Raw genomic sequence first — 15,948 nt, 5'->3', positions numbered from 1 at the left:
AAGAGAAATGACGGGACGATGACAGATTTTTTGCACGCGTTCTGTTTAGCGACGAAGTGTCATTCACCAACAGCTGTAACGTAAACCTACATAATATGCACTATTGGACAACGGAAAATTCACGATGGCTGCGACAAGTAGAACATCAGCGACCTTGGCGGGTTAATATATGGTGCGGCATTATGGGAGGAAGGACAATTGGCCCCCATTCTATCGAAGACAAATTATATGGTGCAATGTATGCTGATTGCCTTGGTAATGTGCTACGGATGTTACTACGTTTCACTCCATGACAGAATGGCGATGTAGTTCCAACGTGATGGATGTCCGGCACATAGCTGGCGTGCGGTTGAAGCGGTATTGAATAGCATATTTCATGACAGATGGACTGGTCGTCGAAGCGCCATACCGTGGCCCGCATGTTCACCGGATCTGACGTCCCCGAATTTCTTTCTGTGGGGAAAGTTGTAGGATATTTGCTATCGTGATCTACCGACAACGGCTGACAACATGCGTCAGCGCATTGTCAATGCATGTGCAAACATTACGGAAGGCGAACTACTCGCTGTTGAGAGGAATGTCATTACACGTATTGCCAAATGCATTGAGGTTGACGGATATCATTTTGAGCATTTATTGCATTAATGTGGTATTTACAGGTAATCGCGCTGTAACAGCATGCGTTCTCAGATATGATACGTTGACAAAGGTACATGTATCACATTGGAACAACCGAAAGAAAATGTTCAAACGTACCTACGTTCTGTATTTTAATTTAAAAAACCGATCTGTTACCAACTGTTCGTCAAAAATTGTGAGCCATATGTCTGTGACTATTACAGCGCCATCTATCACAAAGCGAAAAAAGTGGTCCAACTAAAACATTCATATTTCTTTACGTACTACACGAATATGTAATAAAAAATGGAGGTTCCTGTTTAACAAAAACGCAGTTGATATCAGTTTGACCTATGACAGTGCCACCTAGCACTACAACCAGAGCGCCATCTGGTTTCCCCCTTCAATCTTGACACGATTCGTTCTTCGTAGTTTTTTCGTTTGATGCTTATTTCGTGAGATATTTGGCCCTGTCCCGATGAGTGGACCACCCTGGCTATTTTTGTATGAAAGCTTTATTTGTGCAGATTTCCGGTCCCTTTCCATGTGTGATGGCAGGGTAGCTTTGGCGGCAAACGACCCGTTCCTTTTCCCTGGGGCCTGAGCAGAGGCGTGTTTGTGGGCGCGGACACATTCCGGTCGCCGCACGGCGTCTGGGTTGACCGGCGGTCTACCGCCCTACCAGTCGCGTCGTCGGAGCTCGAGTTGATCGTTTCGTGTGTGCCACGGCGGAGCGTCCCTGATTAGGCGGCAGCCCGTAGTTGGGCCTGTTTGGTGAACTTACAGAGCGCATTGTGTTAAGGCGTGTTTGCCAAGCCTGAGGTTTTTCCTCATTATACAAAAAAATGGTTCAAATGGCTCTGAGCACTATGGGACTTAACATCTGTGGTCATGAGTCCCCTAGAACTTAGAACTACTTAAACCTAACTAACCTAAGGGCATCACACACATCCATGCCCGAGGCAGGATTCGAACCTGCGACCGTAGCAGTCGCCCGGTTCCGGACTGAGCGCCTAGAACCGCTAGACCACCGCGACCGGCTCCTCATTATACGTCTGTAACTGTTCTTTTTTCTTTTTAAGCTGGCACCACTTGTTATTGCTTCTCAGCGTGTTAGGTTTCAGACCTGTTATGTATCAATGTAAAGTGCCGAACCTTACCTTGATCCACATTAATTAGCTACTACACTTCCTATGATGTTTGGTTGCTCGTTCCTTGTTGGCTATGATAGCCGTCTGCGGTAGCTCTCAGCTTACTTTGAATTTTGGGCAATTGTATCGTTATTAAGGCTTGTGTCAAAGTTCCTGCTGGTCTGTACCAGTGGAAGTACTTCAATTTACCTTCAAATTTCGGCTATTGTATATTTATTAAGCGTTGTTTGTTTGGGTAGAATATATGGGTGGCCATTTATCTTTAAATTTTATGCCTTTCCAGTTGGTCTCTTTGAGGGACTTTGTATTTTACTGTTTACGGGCTTTCTTTTATTATGTATTACTAAGCGGCCTTCCAACAGTTACACCCACTGGCGTGTCTTGTGAGCACCCCGATATTTGGGTGAGTGTTGTCCAACTGTGTAACGGTCACCTAGGCTTGCAATTTGTTAGTACATTCAACAGCTGTTATTATAATTCTTTCGATTGATAAAACTGTTTGCTGTACCTGCAAAAGCCACGCTCAATTGATGTAACGTTTCTTGTTTTGGGAAGTCTTTGCTTCTGATTCTGATGTCCTGCTTTAAATAGTGTATTTGTTAAAATCTTTTTCGTTAATTATTTGAGACTGTTCAATTTTTGCTCAGATGTCTGATTCCTTTAATACGTTTTTAAATTTTAATATTGTCATTAAATAATAAAGTGTGTTATACGAAACAACAAATGACAAATGTGTGGGACCACCTTCCATGTTTTTCCCTTAAGTTATCCCAAACATAGTAGTGAGGTATCAATAAACACTGACCTTGGTCGATCATTGACCAGACAAACAGACATTCGTACATTAAAATAATACATGAAATTCATTGAACCAAAAATTGTATTATACAGGGTGAGTCACTAACTATTGCCACCTAAAATAACTCCGAAAGTATGATACCAGCTGAAAAGTTTGTGGGACAAATGTAGCATGGGACAACGGGGCCCAAAATATGACGTTGGTTTTTTGTTGCTAGGTGGGGTAGCGTCAGAGATATGAAGGTCAACTCTGTTGTTCTTTTTTCAAGTGGAGTGGTAATGTTTGGTACTTATTTTCTGATAGCAGCTATCGAAACGAATACAATGACGTGAAACAGTAAGGTCTTTAAAGGTCAACGAAGCTCACAAAGGTGGCATGAACGTCCACTTACAGAAAGTGTTCGAAGTGATGATCATTGGTATCAGTGCAGTGCTGCAATCTTCTTATGATGGATTGAGTGGTATTCCTTATTATTTCGTCACTTATCAAAGCACATTCTCTGACAATTCTCTCTCGTATATCTTGAAAATGGTAAACATTCTCCGAATACGGCGTATCCATCTAACGTGCATTGACATGTAAACACGATTCGACGGTTTCGCAATACAACATTAATAGGAACGGTAAGACTAGTATCGTCGAATCAAACGAATGTGAAAGACGTATTCCTTCGAAGAACAAATCAATATGCTTCTCATTTACGGAGAGTGCCAACGAAATTCAATGAGACCTGAAAGATATCCTCAACGTACTCACCCTACATTTCGTACATTTCAATGTGTGTGTGATAAATTGAGAACAAGTGGATCTTTAAAACATCGGAAACATATCGGCCAAAGAAAAGTTACTAACAAGGGAACGGAAATTGGTACTCTTGCCACTGTGGTTCGAGATCCTTGGGTTAGTTCTCGTCAAATCCCAAGGGAATCTGGCATGAGGCAGTAGTGTTGTTCGTGTTCTGCATCGCCTTAAATATCATCCTTACCATATCAGTCTCCACCAAGAATTAACTGGTACGGATTGAATGCGTCGCATTTAATTCTGTCGATGGATTCAACTTCAGAGGGATGATACATTCATTAATTTGATTTTATTTACTGACGAGGCTATATTCACGTACCACGGAAATGTTAATTTGCATAACATAGATTATTGGGCAACTGAACATCCATGTCGGCTGCGGCAAGTTGCTCATCGTGGGTGGTGAATGTAATGGTGTGGGTTTCTGGCGGACAGAATTGTAGGCCCCTGTTTCATCGAAGGAAATCTTAACGGTACGAAGTACACCACATTCCTGCAAGAAACATTAGGTCTGTTATTGAAAGAAATACTTATACAAACAAGGAACAGAATGTGGTATCAACATGATGGGTGTCCGGATCATTTTTCGCTAATGGCTAGAAATGACATGCAGAGACAATTCCCAAATTGTTGGATTGCCGGCTCGTTTGCCAGACTTGACGTCTCTGAATTTTTTCTTGTGTGGATTCGCAAAAGGCATCGTTTATAAAGACGTTCCAACTAAGCCTGAAGATATGCGAGGGAGAATTATCAGAGCAAGTGCTTCGACAAATGCCGATGTAATAAGGAATACCACTCAGTCCATGATAAGACGGTTGCAGCACTGCATTGATACAAATGGTCATCACTTCAAACAGCTTCTGTAAATGGAGGGCCGGCCGCGGTGGCCGTGCGGTTCTGGCGCTGCAGTCCGGAACCGCGGGACTGCTACGGTCGCAGGTTCGAATCCTGCCTCGGGCATGGGTGTGTGTGATGTCCTTAGATTAGTTAGGTTTAAGTAGTTCTAAGTTCTATGGGACTTATGACCTAAGATGCTGAGCCCCATAGTGCTCAGAGCCATTAGAACCTTTTTTTTGTAAATGGACGTTCGTGCCACGTTTGTGATCTTCGTTGACCTTCAAGGACGTTACTGTTACCCAGCATTGGATTCGTCTCGATAGCCGCTATCAGAAACTATAGCATCCCATTTAAAAACCTGACCTTCATATCTCTGACGCGACCCCAGCTAGCAATAAAAAACCGTCATATTATGGCCCCCGTTGTCTCATGAAACATATGTCCCACAAACGTTTCAGCTCCTGACATACTTTCTTGGGGGCAATAGTTAGTGACACCCTGTGTACCATCACATCTCCGTTAGTGGAGTTTCTAAAGAACATTCTTCGGCAGAACCGCTTGCATCACGACACTTTCATACTCGCTGCACCACACATGTACTGACTGCTGGAGTAACCAATTGACACAACAGCAGTAATCTGTTCTCTCATTTGCTCTCCAGTCGTCGGAACCTGCTTGTAGGCCACATGTTTTACATGGTCCTAGAAGAAGAACGATGTTGAAAAAGACTTCTACGTGAAGGAATATGAAACGGGTGGTACTTGTGGCTATGAAGAATACACAGAACGCTTCTGTGGCTGATAGCATCCTCTCTTGGAATTTGACAACTGACATGCGGATTTATTGCAGCAAATGGAATAAATGCTACTTCTGGAGCTTGGGTGACAGCAGTCTTTCTTCCTACACGTTTTCATGGGACAAAACTTTCAGTCTGGCGGAATACGTTGATGGTAAGCGAATGCGAGACAAGTTGGACGGCGTCTACCGGAGAACGGTTCTACACTGGGTTCCTTCAAGAATTTTGGTGACATTCGCTATCGAAAAATTTTTCATTAGTAAACGACACTATACCCCGAAAATGCTTTATGCATTACTGACAATTCAAGTATGTGGAGTCCGGTTGCAATTGTCGCCGGTTACTCACCTGCAGAGCAGCAAGTTACGTATTTAGCTTTTTCTGGGTTTTCTTAGTAGTTTAATTTTTAATTTCCGTGCATGTTTTTTCTGTTTAAGAGGGATAATCTCACGTTCTGTAACGGTAAAGTGTAAATTCAGGCAGTCATTTCTTTTGTACTGCCAGCTACACAGTTCACTAAGGCGTCAGCCTACACTCGCGACACATCAAGAATATAGAAACTTGCATATTTATAGTTGAGTCGCTCTAAGTTGAACTCTGACAGTTGCAGTGGGTTGCACGGAGCAGCTTTGTGGGCCTGCTCCAACCAGTAGCACAACAGGATTTTGTTCAAAATGTTCAAATGTGTGTGAATTCCTTAGAGACCAAACTGCTGAGATCACGATTTCGTAACCGACTCTATAGAAACGCCTCAGTGTTGTCACAGCTCTGTAAACGGCTCCCGTTTTCGCCTGCATATGGTAGCACTTCATAGTTGAAAACTGGCAACAGCACAGGGAGTTGTCGATTGCAGGTATGTCTGTGTGCATTTATAGTTTACTTCTTAAGTTAGTCCTGCTGGGATAGACTGGGTGTGTGCATGCTATGTGCGGATACAGGAGGAGCTGCCACAGTTCGTGAACAGCTGAACGCACTTTCGGCTACAACCTGCCAGTAGAAGTGGGGATAATGTGGGACACCTCGGGCGTCGCTTTGTGTCGCCCTCTGTTGCTAAGGCACCCGCAGCAGAGTGGTGGGTGATAACGCGTTCACATCGCGCGAGGCGCGTTCACCCTGTAAGTGGGCAGCTGACCGCTCCTCCAGCAGGTTCCCAGAACCTCCAACGTTAGGCACTTTATACAGCCCTTTAGGGAAATAGTGTCTAGGGTCGGAAAGAAAGCCGATGATTACTCGATATGTCTGTTGGTGGGAGGGGCTCATCCGAAATCTGGAGGCGGCCTTGCCTGCGGCTATCGAGCGTGCTGGGTGCCGTCGTGTGTCTCACGTCGGCATCAGTGATGCCTATCGCTTGGGTTCTGAGGCCACCCTCAGTTCATATGGGCGACTGGCGGAAGGGGTGAAACCTTGCAAGTGGGGTGCAAGCAGACCCCTTGATAGGTCAGGGAAGGTCCAAACAAGGGAAGCAGCAGCTCGAGTAGCAGAGACATTGTGGAATGTACATTTTTGCTATTTCTGGTGGTACTGTGATGAACATTCGCCAGTCGACACACTGACTGTGAAGTCAAACCGCGTTAAGAATAAAGACACTTCGACTGCCAAAATTTTATCAGTAAATTAGCGAAGTATTCCTAACAAGTCTCCCAAATTTACTGCCCTCCTGAAAATTCGATGGTTTCAAATTATTCTCCTTTATTTGTGGCAGTAGTAACGTCTAGAAACTTAATGATTGTGATTTATATTTCCGTGGTTGTTATTGTAAAGTCTGTCCTCTTTACGTTTATTCCATTACGCAAAGAGCTGCCATGCGCCCGAGTTTCCCCTGATTTGTCCTAGTTTGAGGGCGTCCTCAGAGGTTTCTACACAACTGTCAGGGGGAAACCCTGACGTTTTTTGTGTCTGGAGATTATAACAAATCGTAATTAAAATGCTCTAAATGAGGACTGTCACGTAGGTAGTTTCGTTAGATTTATGTTAGAAAGCTATCGGCGGGCAGTCTTAGACGCTCTACTACACACATATTTTCCACACTTCTTAACTGAGAACAACGAGAAGCCGCAGACAATCTACGATCGCTTGCTGCTCAGAGTCCTGCCCCACTGTGGCCAACTTATCGCCGACAGACTGTGTGTATGTCCGTGAAAATAATCCGATCTGACCCAAATGTCCGGGATTTTCTAAGTTCTTGTTGGGCTTCGGCAATTAAAGTGATGGCAGGCGTAATTATGCACAACAATATCTTTTCCAGAATTGTTAGACAGTGCGCTAATAATCCGAAACCGTGGCAAAAATAGGTGATTAGTCACACAAGGGGCAAATAAGTCTTTTTGTCACGTAATATTATTTCACCAAGTACTCACTGTGAAATCTGAAGGCAAAGTTACTTCATACTCTGTCCTGTCTGTGCATATAAGATATGCGCTAAGATACTTCACAGAGATGAAGTGATTTAACTCAGACTTTTCTCATGCTGTTGTCTTTGTTGTTGTTACGGCCTTGAGTCGGAAGATTGGTTTGCTGCAGCTCTCCATGTTACTCTGTCCGCCCAAGCCTCTTTATCTCCGCCGGCCGGGGTGGCCGAGCGGTTGTAGTCGCTAAGTGCCTCGCTTCCTAATCTAACACCCTCAGCTTCAACTGATTTAATTCGACTACATTCCATTTTCCTCGTTTTGATTCTGTTTATGTTCGTGTTATATTCTCCTTTCAAGGCGCCGCCCTTTCCATTCAAATGCTCTTCGAAGCCCTGTGCTGTCTCTGACAGACTTAGTGTTATCGGTAGACCTCAAAATTCTTATTTCTTCTCCCTACTCCCTACTCCAAATTTTTCTCTGGTTTCCTTCAGTGCTTACTAAAAGTATAGTTTGAATAACATCAAGCGTAAGCTACAACCCTCTCTCACACCCTTCTCAACCATTGATTCCTTTTTATGCCCCTCGACTCTTATAACGGGACTGGTTTCTGTACAAGTTGTAAGTAGCCTTCCGCTCCCTCTATTTTACCCCTGCTACCTTCAAATTTCAGAGAGTACTCCACTCAACATTGTCAAAACCTTTCTTTAAGTTTGCATATGCTAAAAACGTAGGTTTGCACTTCCTTAACCTGTCTTCTACGCCGCGCGCAGTGGCCGCACGGTTAGAGGCGCTGTGTCACTGACTGCGCGGCCCCTGCTAAAACCTATCTAACCTATGAACATCACACACATCCATACCCCAGGCAGGATTCGAACCTGCGACCGTAGCGGTTGCGCGGTTCCGGACTAAAGCGCCTAGAACCGCTCGACCACATCGGCCGGCGATAACGACATCGCTCGACTACAGGGGCCAGCATGTTCTCCAGACATGAACGCTTTCGAACATGCCTGGGATAGATTGAAAAGGGCTGTTTATGGACGACGTGACCCACCAACCACTCTGAGCGATACACGCCGAATCGCCGTTGAGGAATGGGGCAATCTGGACCAACAGTGCTTTGATGAACTTGTGGATTGTATGCCACGATGAATACAGGCTCGCATCAATTCAAGAGGGCGTGCTAATGGGAACTAGAAGTAACGGTGTACAGCAATCTGAACCACCACCTCTGAAGGTCTCGCTGTGTGGTGGTAGAACATGCAATGTGTGGTTTTCATGGGCAATGAATAGGGCGGAAATGATGTTTATGTTGATCTCTATTTTCTGTATAGGTTCCGGAGCTCTCTGAATCGAAGTGGTGCTAAACTTTTTTTGATGTAGTAAACGTGTGTTTGAAAATCACTAGTCGTCGAAACTGGCTAATCACACGATTTGAATAAAGGTCATTTACATTACAGTCTACTAATGACCATGTATTCTTTTCTTAAGAGTGGTTTGTGTTGGTCTGGTGTTACGAACTGCAGTGAATGGCCCTCTCTTACCTGAGAGAGCTCGAAGAGCCGCGTATGGTCGTCACTGCAACAAAAAGAGAAAGACCCGTCAATAATTTGTTTAAGACAGCTGGCATCGCAATGTAAGATTCGATACTTTAACAATGGCTACTACACTCCTGGAAATTGAAATAAGAACACCGTGAATTCATTGTCCCAGGAAGGGGAAACTTTATTGACACATTCCTGGGGTCAGATACATCACATGATCACACTGACAGAACCACATGCACATAGACACAGGCAACAGAGCATGCACAATGTCGGCACTAGTACAGTGTATATCCACCTTTCGCAGCAATGCAGGCTGCTATTCTCCCATGGAGACGATCGTAGAGATGCTGGATGTAGTCCTGTGGAACGGCTTGCCATGCCATTTCCACCTGGCGCCTCAGTTGGACCAGCGTTCGTGCTGGACGTGCAGACCGCGTGAGACGACGTTTCATCCAGTCCCAAACATGCTCAATGGGGGACAGATCCGGAAATCTTGCTGGCCAGGGTAGTTGACTTACACCTTCTAGAGCACGTTGGGTGGCACGGGATACATGAGGACGTGCATTGTCCTGTTGGAACAGCAAGTTCCCTTACCGGTCTAGGAATGGTAGAACGATGGGTTCGATGACGGTTTGGATGTACCGTACACTATTCAGTGTCCCCTCGACGATCACCAGATGTGCACGGCCAGTGTAGGAGATCGCTCCCCACACCATGATGCCGGGTGTTGGCCCTGTGTGCCTCGGTCGTATGCAGTCCTGATTGTGGCGCTCACCTGCACGGCGCCAAACACGCATACGACCATCATTGGCACCAAGGCAGAAGCGACTCTCATCGCTGAAGACGACACGTCTCCATTCGTCCCTTCATTCACGCCTGTCGCGACACCACTGGAGGCGGGCTGCACGATGTTGGGGCGTGAGCGGAAGACGGCCTAACGGTGTGCGGGACCGTAGCCCAGCTTCGTGGAGACGGTTGCGAATGGTCCTCGCCGATACCCCAGGAGCAACAGTGTCCCTAATTTGCTGGGAAGTGGCGGTGCGGTCCCCTACGGCACTGCGTAGGATCCTACGGTCTTGGCGTGCATCCGTGCGTCGCTGCGGTCCGGTGCCAGGTCGACGGGCACGTGCACCTTCCGCCGACCACTGGCGACAACATCGATGTACTGTGGAGACCTCACGCCCCACCTGTTGAGCAATTCGGCGGTACATCCACCCGGCCTCCCGCATGCCCACTATACGCCCTCGCTCAAAGTCCGTCAACTGCACATACGGTTCAGGTCCACGATGTCGCGGCATGCTACCAGTGTTAAAGACTGCGATGGAGCTTCGTATGCCACGGCAAACTGGCTGACACTGACGGCGGCGGTGCACAAATGCTGCGCAGCTAGCGCCATTCGACGGCCAACACCGCGGTTCTTGGTGTGTCCGCTGTGCCGTGCGTGTGATCATTGCTTGTACAGCCCTCTCGCAGTGTCTGGAGCAAGTATGGTGGGTCTGACACACCGGTGTCAATGTGTTCTTTTTTCCATTTCCAGGAGTGTATTAATTTACAACTGTACAAAACAGAAACAGATTTCAGTGTTTTACTCTTCTTCGAAGGGCTTACCAGAATTGTGTATAACACGCTGCCATTAGTACTGTCACTTTTTGGTAGCTGAAGAGGAGCACTCTAATGCTCCACGGATCTCTAAAAAAGCTCTGAAGCGAATTCCGCATAGCGTTCCCTACATCTTAGCAATCAAGCATAGGACCTAAGTCCGGAGAATGCAATGGCTGGTACTGCACCTCACCTGAGAGTCCCACCGATCAATCATGTCGTCCATAGCATGCGCTGCTTGCTGGCGAGCTTTGTCATGCAAAATGATGGATGGGCTCAGCATAAACTGACACCGCTTCTTTCTCAGTGCTGGTCGCAGGTTGTGTACAAAAAAGAAGTTGTAAAGTAAATGGAAATTATGAACGGTAACAGCGTGCTATGGACAACAGCGTCAGAGTCGTACAAGAGAATCATGACAACTTTCACATTGCTGCGGTCCTTTTCTTTCCATCACGCTCCCTACTAGTTTAACGCTGCGTGTCGCGAATTTCTCTCCTATGGCAACATGTTCATCTTAGAGTAGCACTTGCTCCCAACGTCCTCAATTATTTGTTGGCTATATTCTAATCTCTGCCTTCGCTTACAGTTTTTGCCCTCAGCTGCTCCGTCTAATACCGCGGGTGATATTCCCTGACGCTTTAACCCACTTCCTATCATCCTGCCGCTTTCGTCGCCGATTCTGCAGAGAAACTCATTTCTCATCTTATCTGTTCGCCTTGTTATCAACATCCTCGTACATTACCACATCTAAAGCGCTCCGATTCTCTTCTGTTCCGGTTTTCGCACAGTTCATGGTTCACTACCATTGAATAAGGTAACAAAAGTCTTGCGTTGGCGATATGCGTATATACAGATGGCGGTAGTATCGCGTACACAAGGTACAAAATGGAAGTGCGTTGGCGGAGCTACGATTTGTACGCAGGTTATTCATCTCAAAAGGTTTCCAATGTGACCAGGGCCGCACGGCTGGGATTAATAAACTTTGAACGCGGAATGTGTAGTTGGAGCTAGACTCATGGGTCATTTCATTTCGGAAATCCATTTTGGAAATCGTTAGGGAATTCAATATTTCGAGATCCACAGTGTCAAGGCAATACCTCTCACCACGTGTAACGTAGTGGCTGACGGCCTTCACTTTAACACGGAGAGCAGCGCCGTTTTGCGCAGAGCTGTCAGTACTAACAGAGAAGCAACACTACGTGAGATAACCACAGAAGTCAATGTGGCACCTTCGATGAAAGGCGAAATTTGGCAGCGGAGTACCGACGCGAGTGCCTTTGCTAGCAGCACGACTTCGCCTGCAGTGCCTCTCCTAGGCTCGAGACCATATCCGTTGGGCCGAGTTCAAAGTTTATTAATCCCAGCCGTGAGGCCCTGGTCACATCGGAAACCTTTTGACATGAATAACCTGGTCAGATGAACATCGATTTCAGTTGGTAAGCGCTGATGGTAGGGTTTTAGTGTGGCACAAACCCCACGAAGCCATGGAGATAATTGTCAACAAGGCACTCCGAAGGATGGTGGTAGCTCGATAACGGTGTCGGCTGTGTTTACATGGAATGGACTGGGTCCTGTGCTCTAACGGAACCTATCATTGAATAAAAATGGTTATTTCGGTTACATTCAGACTATTTGCAGACAATCAGTGACTTCATGTTCCCAAAAAACGATGTCATGTCAGTGGACCACAACGTTTGCGATTGGTCTGAAGAAAATTCTTGACAATTCGGGGGAATTATTTGGCCACCGAGATCGCTCGACATTTATGGGACATAATAGAGATACCAGTTCGTGCACAACATAGTACACCGACAACACTTTCGCAGTTACGGACGCTTATAGATGCAGCATGGCTGAATATTTCTTCAGGCGAGTGCCAACGACTTGTCGAGTCCATACCACGTCGAGTTGCTGCACTTTTCTGGGTAAAAGGAGGTCCGACACCAGATTAGGGGGTGTCGCCTTACTTTTGTGACCTCATTGTACAATGCTGTGCTCCAAACGTACGTTGACTGAAAGTAGTTCTTCAAATCAAGCCGATGTTTGATACAAGTAGACTTCACTTGGTCATAGTTCTCTGCCCTCTTTGCCTGGACTGGCTTCATTTTTATGTCCTCGTCGCTTCGTCCGCCATAAATAATTTTGCTTTTAATGTAGCAGAATTGCTTCGTTTTATCTATTTCTTGGTCACAAATTTTAATGATATGTTTATTGCTAATCTCATATCTGTCACTATTCAGTACTTTCGTTTTTCTTCGGTTTACTCTGTCTATATTCTGCATTCGTGGACCGTACGTTCTGTTCTACAGGTACTGTAATTTTCTTCATTTGGGATAGTAACGTCATCAGCTAATCTTATCACTGTTATCCTTTCACCCTGAATTTTAATCCCGCTCTCCAAACTTTTGTTTCGTTGCTTCTTCCATGTTTACATTGAACGGTAGTGGCGAAATACAGTATTCCGTAGTTGCTTTATAATTCATGAGGGCATTTTTGATCGGTACTGCTGAACAACATCTAAAAATTAGACCAAAAATATCAGTGTCTAACACAGAGAAACAACTATGTACTAGCAGACGGCATTTCCCGATGTAAGCGAGAAATCAGCTGAAAAATCACCGTCAGTACAAATCAGCCTATTCTTGACGAACTGTTTTTCCATCTAAAAAGCAAATCAAACTGTAAATAACTTATTTACAGGCCACTGATGATGCTTTACCTCATAAAGCGAAACAAGCCTGGTGAAAAAAATCACGGATCAAAAATATCCTCATGACTGTATACATTTCTTACATCCTTTTTAATTCGAGCATTTCCTTTTTATTCTTCCATTCTTACTGTTACCACTTGGTTTTTGTACATCTCTTACATTTTCCTGTGTTTCTCTGTAGCTTATACCTTTTTCTCTAACATTTTTCACAATTTTATACGGTCGAATGTTTTTTAGATCGATAAATTCTATGAACGTGTCTCGATTCTTCTTAAGTCTTGCTTCCATTATCAAGTGGAACGTCACAACTTCCTCTCTGGTGCTTTACCTTTCCTAAAACGACTCTAATCGTCATGTAACAGGTCCTCAATTCTCTCTTCCACTTCCGTGTATTCTTCTTGTCAGCAACTTGGGTGCGAGAGCTACAAAGCTGATTGCACGATAATTTTCGCACTTACCTGTCCTTGATATATTCGGGATTATGTAGACGATATATTTCCGAAAGTCTGATGGTATAACTCCACTTGCCCAACGATTTTAAAAATTCCCAAGGCATGTTATCTATCCCTTCTGCCTTATTTAATCCAAATCTCAGTTCAGCTCTAATTACGGATCTCTTATATTTTCCACATTGACTTTCATTTCTCCTGTCATCATCGGACAGTTCGTTCGCCTTGTAGAGCAATTCAGTGTGCTCTTTCCACCTATCCGCACTCTTCTCACCGTTTAACAGTTGAATTCCTTTCTCAATCTAAAATTCACTTTTAAATTCACAGAAAGCTGCTTTAACCTTTCTTGTCCCATTTCTTTAGATCTTTTCCTGCAACCGTTTCTCCTTAGCTTTCCTGCAATTTGTACTTTTTTATTCCATAGTGACTTGTATTCCTGTATTTCTGCCTTTCTCTGAGCAGTTTCGTACTTTCTTCTTTCATCGACCAGTTACGAGTATTCTGTCTGTTACACGTCGTTTCTTCACAGTTACCTTCCTTCGATGTATGCTCTGCATGTTAGCTTTTGTGATTGCCCTTTATAATGTGACCATTGGTTTTCAACTGAGTCACCTACTGAGGTATTCACTATCGCAGTATCTACAGGCTTATAGAACTTGAAATTTACGTCATAGTTTCTCAGTAGGTAAGCCTCTCTAAGAACTTGATGAAACCGTCGTTCTGTAAGGATTCTGGCACATTCAACCTTAATCGGATTTTATTGTTTTTGTTTCTAAAACATCGTGACTTTTTATACATCCAGTTACTTAAAATTCTGTGCAGCAGAGACTTTTACACTATGTCCAATAGAATACCGACATAGTGAATTATACAAACACGTAACATACGAGGGACATTTCATAAATAATGCACAGGTTGGTATTACTGTGGTTTGTTTGATCCAACAACAATGAAAATCAGGTTCAAGTGTTTTTGTTTTTTCGCTATGTATTGAAAAAAGTTGGAAAAAGGTAGAAATGGACCCTGCAGGGGTCTCTGACACTGTGACCGTTGAAGACTTGACATCGCACTTCAAGATCGAAACTTTACGCCGTAACAGCCCCACAGAAATCCACGGTGCCTTAACTGAAACGTGTGGTGAGTTTACAGTGGACCATAGTACAGTTTCAGGTTGCGTTAATCTTTTTTGTGGTGGTCGTGTGAGCATAGATGATAATCCAAGAGCCGGAAGGCCAAAAAACGTCTACACTTGAACGAAATGTGAAACTTGTGGCAAATGCTGTTGACGATAGCAGTGTGGATTGTGAGGAACACTCTAAAGCCATGGAAATTCTCCCAACATCTGTCCCACTTTGTTTGGCGAAGAGAAGCAGAAACGCTTGGACATTTCAACCTTGCTCAAACAACAATCCGACCGTGAAGGTCAAGGATTCCTGTGTTGAATTGTCGCTGGTGAAGAAACATGTATTAGAGACTTCTGAACTACAGTTGAAATGACAGTCCAGTGAGTGGAGAGCTTCAGATTCTCCACGTCCACAAAAAGTTCTACGTTCTCAATCAAAGCTGAAGCAAATGATGATTTTTGGTTATGATCACCAAGGAATCAGCATGACAGAGTCCCATGTGGAACAAGTGTCACAGCAGTGTCTTATCGTAACTTCATGCAAAACCCGCGCAGAGAAGTTCACAAAACCTCATCGCAGTTGCTTGAGGCTCCGACACTCGTTCTCTACAACGCACGCCTGCATATCGGCAATGTTGTAGGCCAAAACCTGCTCCCTACAGTCCGAATATGAGTCAGCCAGACTGCCAGACTGCCTGGATGTCGTCATCTTTCGCTGTAAGAACTTTCTACCACAGTTACCCGAGCCATTCGATAGATGAACAGAAATGGCATCTCATAGAAAAGCAGGGAAGGACTATAAAGAGAGATAAAAAAATAAAGGTGTAAGTAAAAAAATTGTGTGCAGTATTTATGGAAATCCCCTTGTAAGGAATATCGTATGTACAGATTTAATTTGTGTGTTCGTTTTGTCGGTATGCGTACAATATGCATGAGTAAGTGAACAAATGAACTTTTTGTCCAAACACAGGACCAGGTAGCAGAATACAGTTTCATCAGGGACAGGAGGTGGATTGGAGAGCACGTTCTGCCGATCAGCGGTCTGCGCATATTTGTTGGAATGAGAAAACACGCAGCGACATCAATCGAAAACATAACTTGAACTTGTACGAAGAAGGAACGCAGAACTGACACTGTAACAGTCATAAGGATCAACAATATTTAGCAATGATG

General features: G+C 44.6%; 1 long non-coding RNA gene across 1 annotated transcript in view; it reads right to left on the bottom strand.

Moving 5' to 3' along the window:
* Window positions 1-15,948, bottom strand: part of LOC126271851 (uncharacterized) — a 296,434-nt gene that overhangs the window by 113,291 nt on the left and 167,195 nt on the right. Inside the window, exon 2 of the long non-coding RNA XR_007549151.1 lies at window positions 8,892-8,925. This is a non-coding gene — a long non-coding RNA (uncharacterized LOC126271851). The remainder of the gene's footprint in view (window positions 1-8,891; window positions 8,926-15,948) is intronic.

The sequence above is a fragment of the Schistocerca gregaria genome, chromosome 5, assembly GCF_023897955.1.
Source record: "Schistocerca gregaria isolate iqSchGreg1 chromosome 5, iqSchGreg1.2, whole genome shotgun sequence".
NCBI lineage: Eukaryota > Metazoa > Arthropoda > Insecta > Orthoptera > Acrididae > Schistocerca > Schistocerca gregaria.
This window is presented reverse-complemented; position numbering and strand designations above follow the sequence as displayed.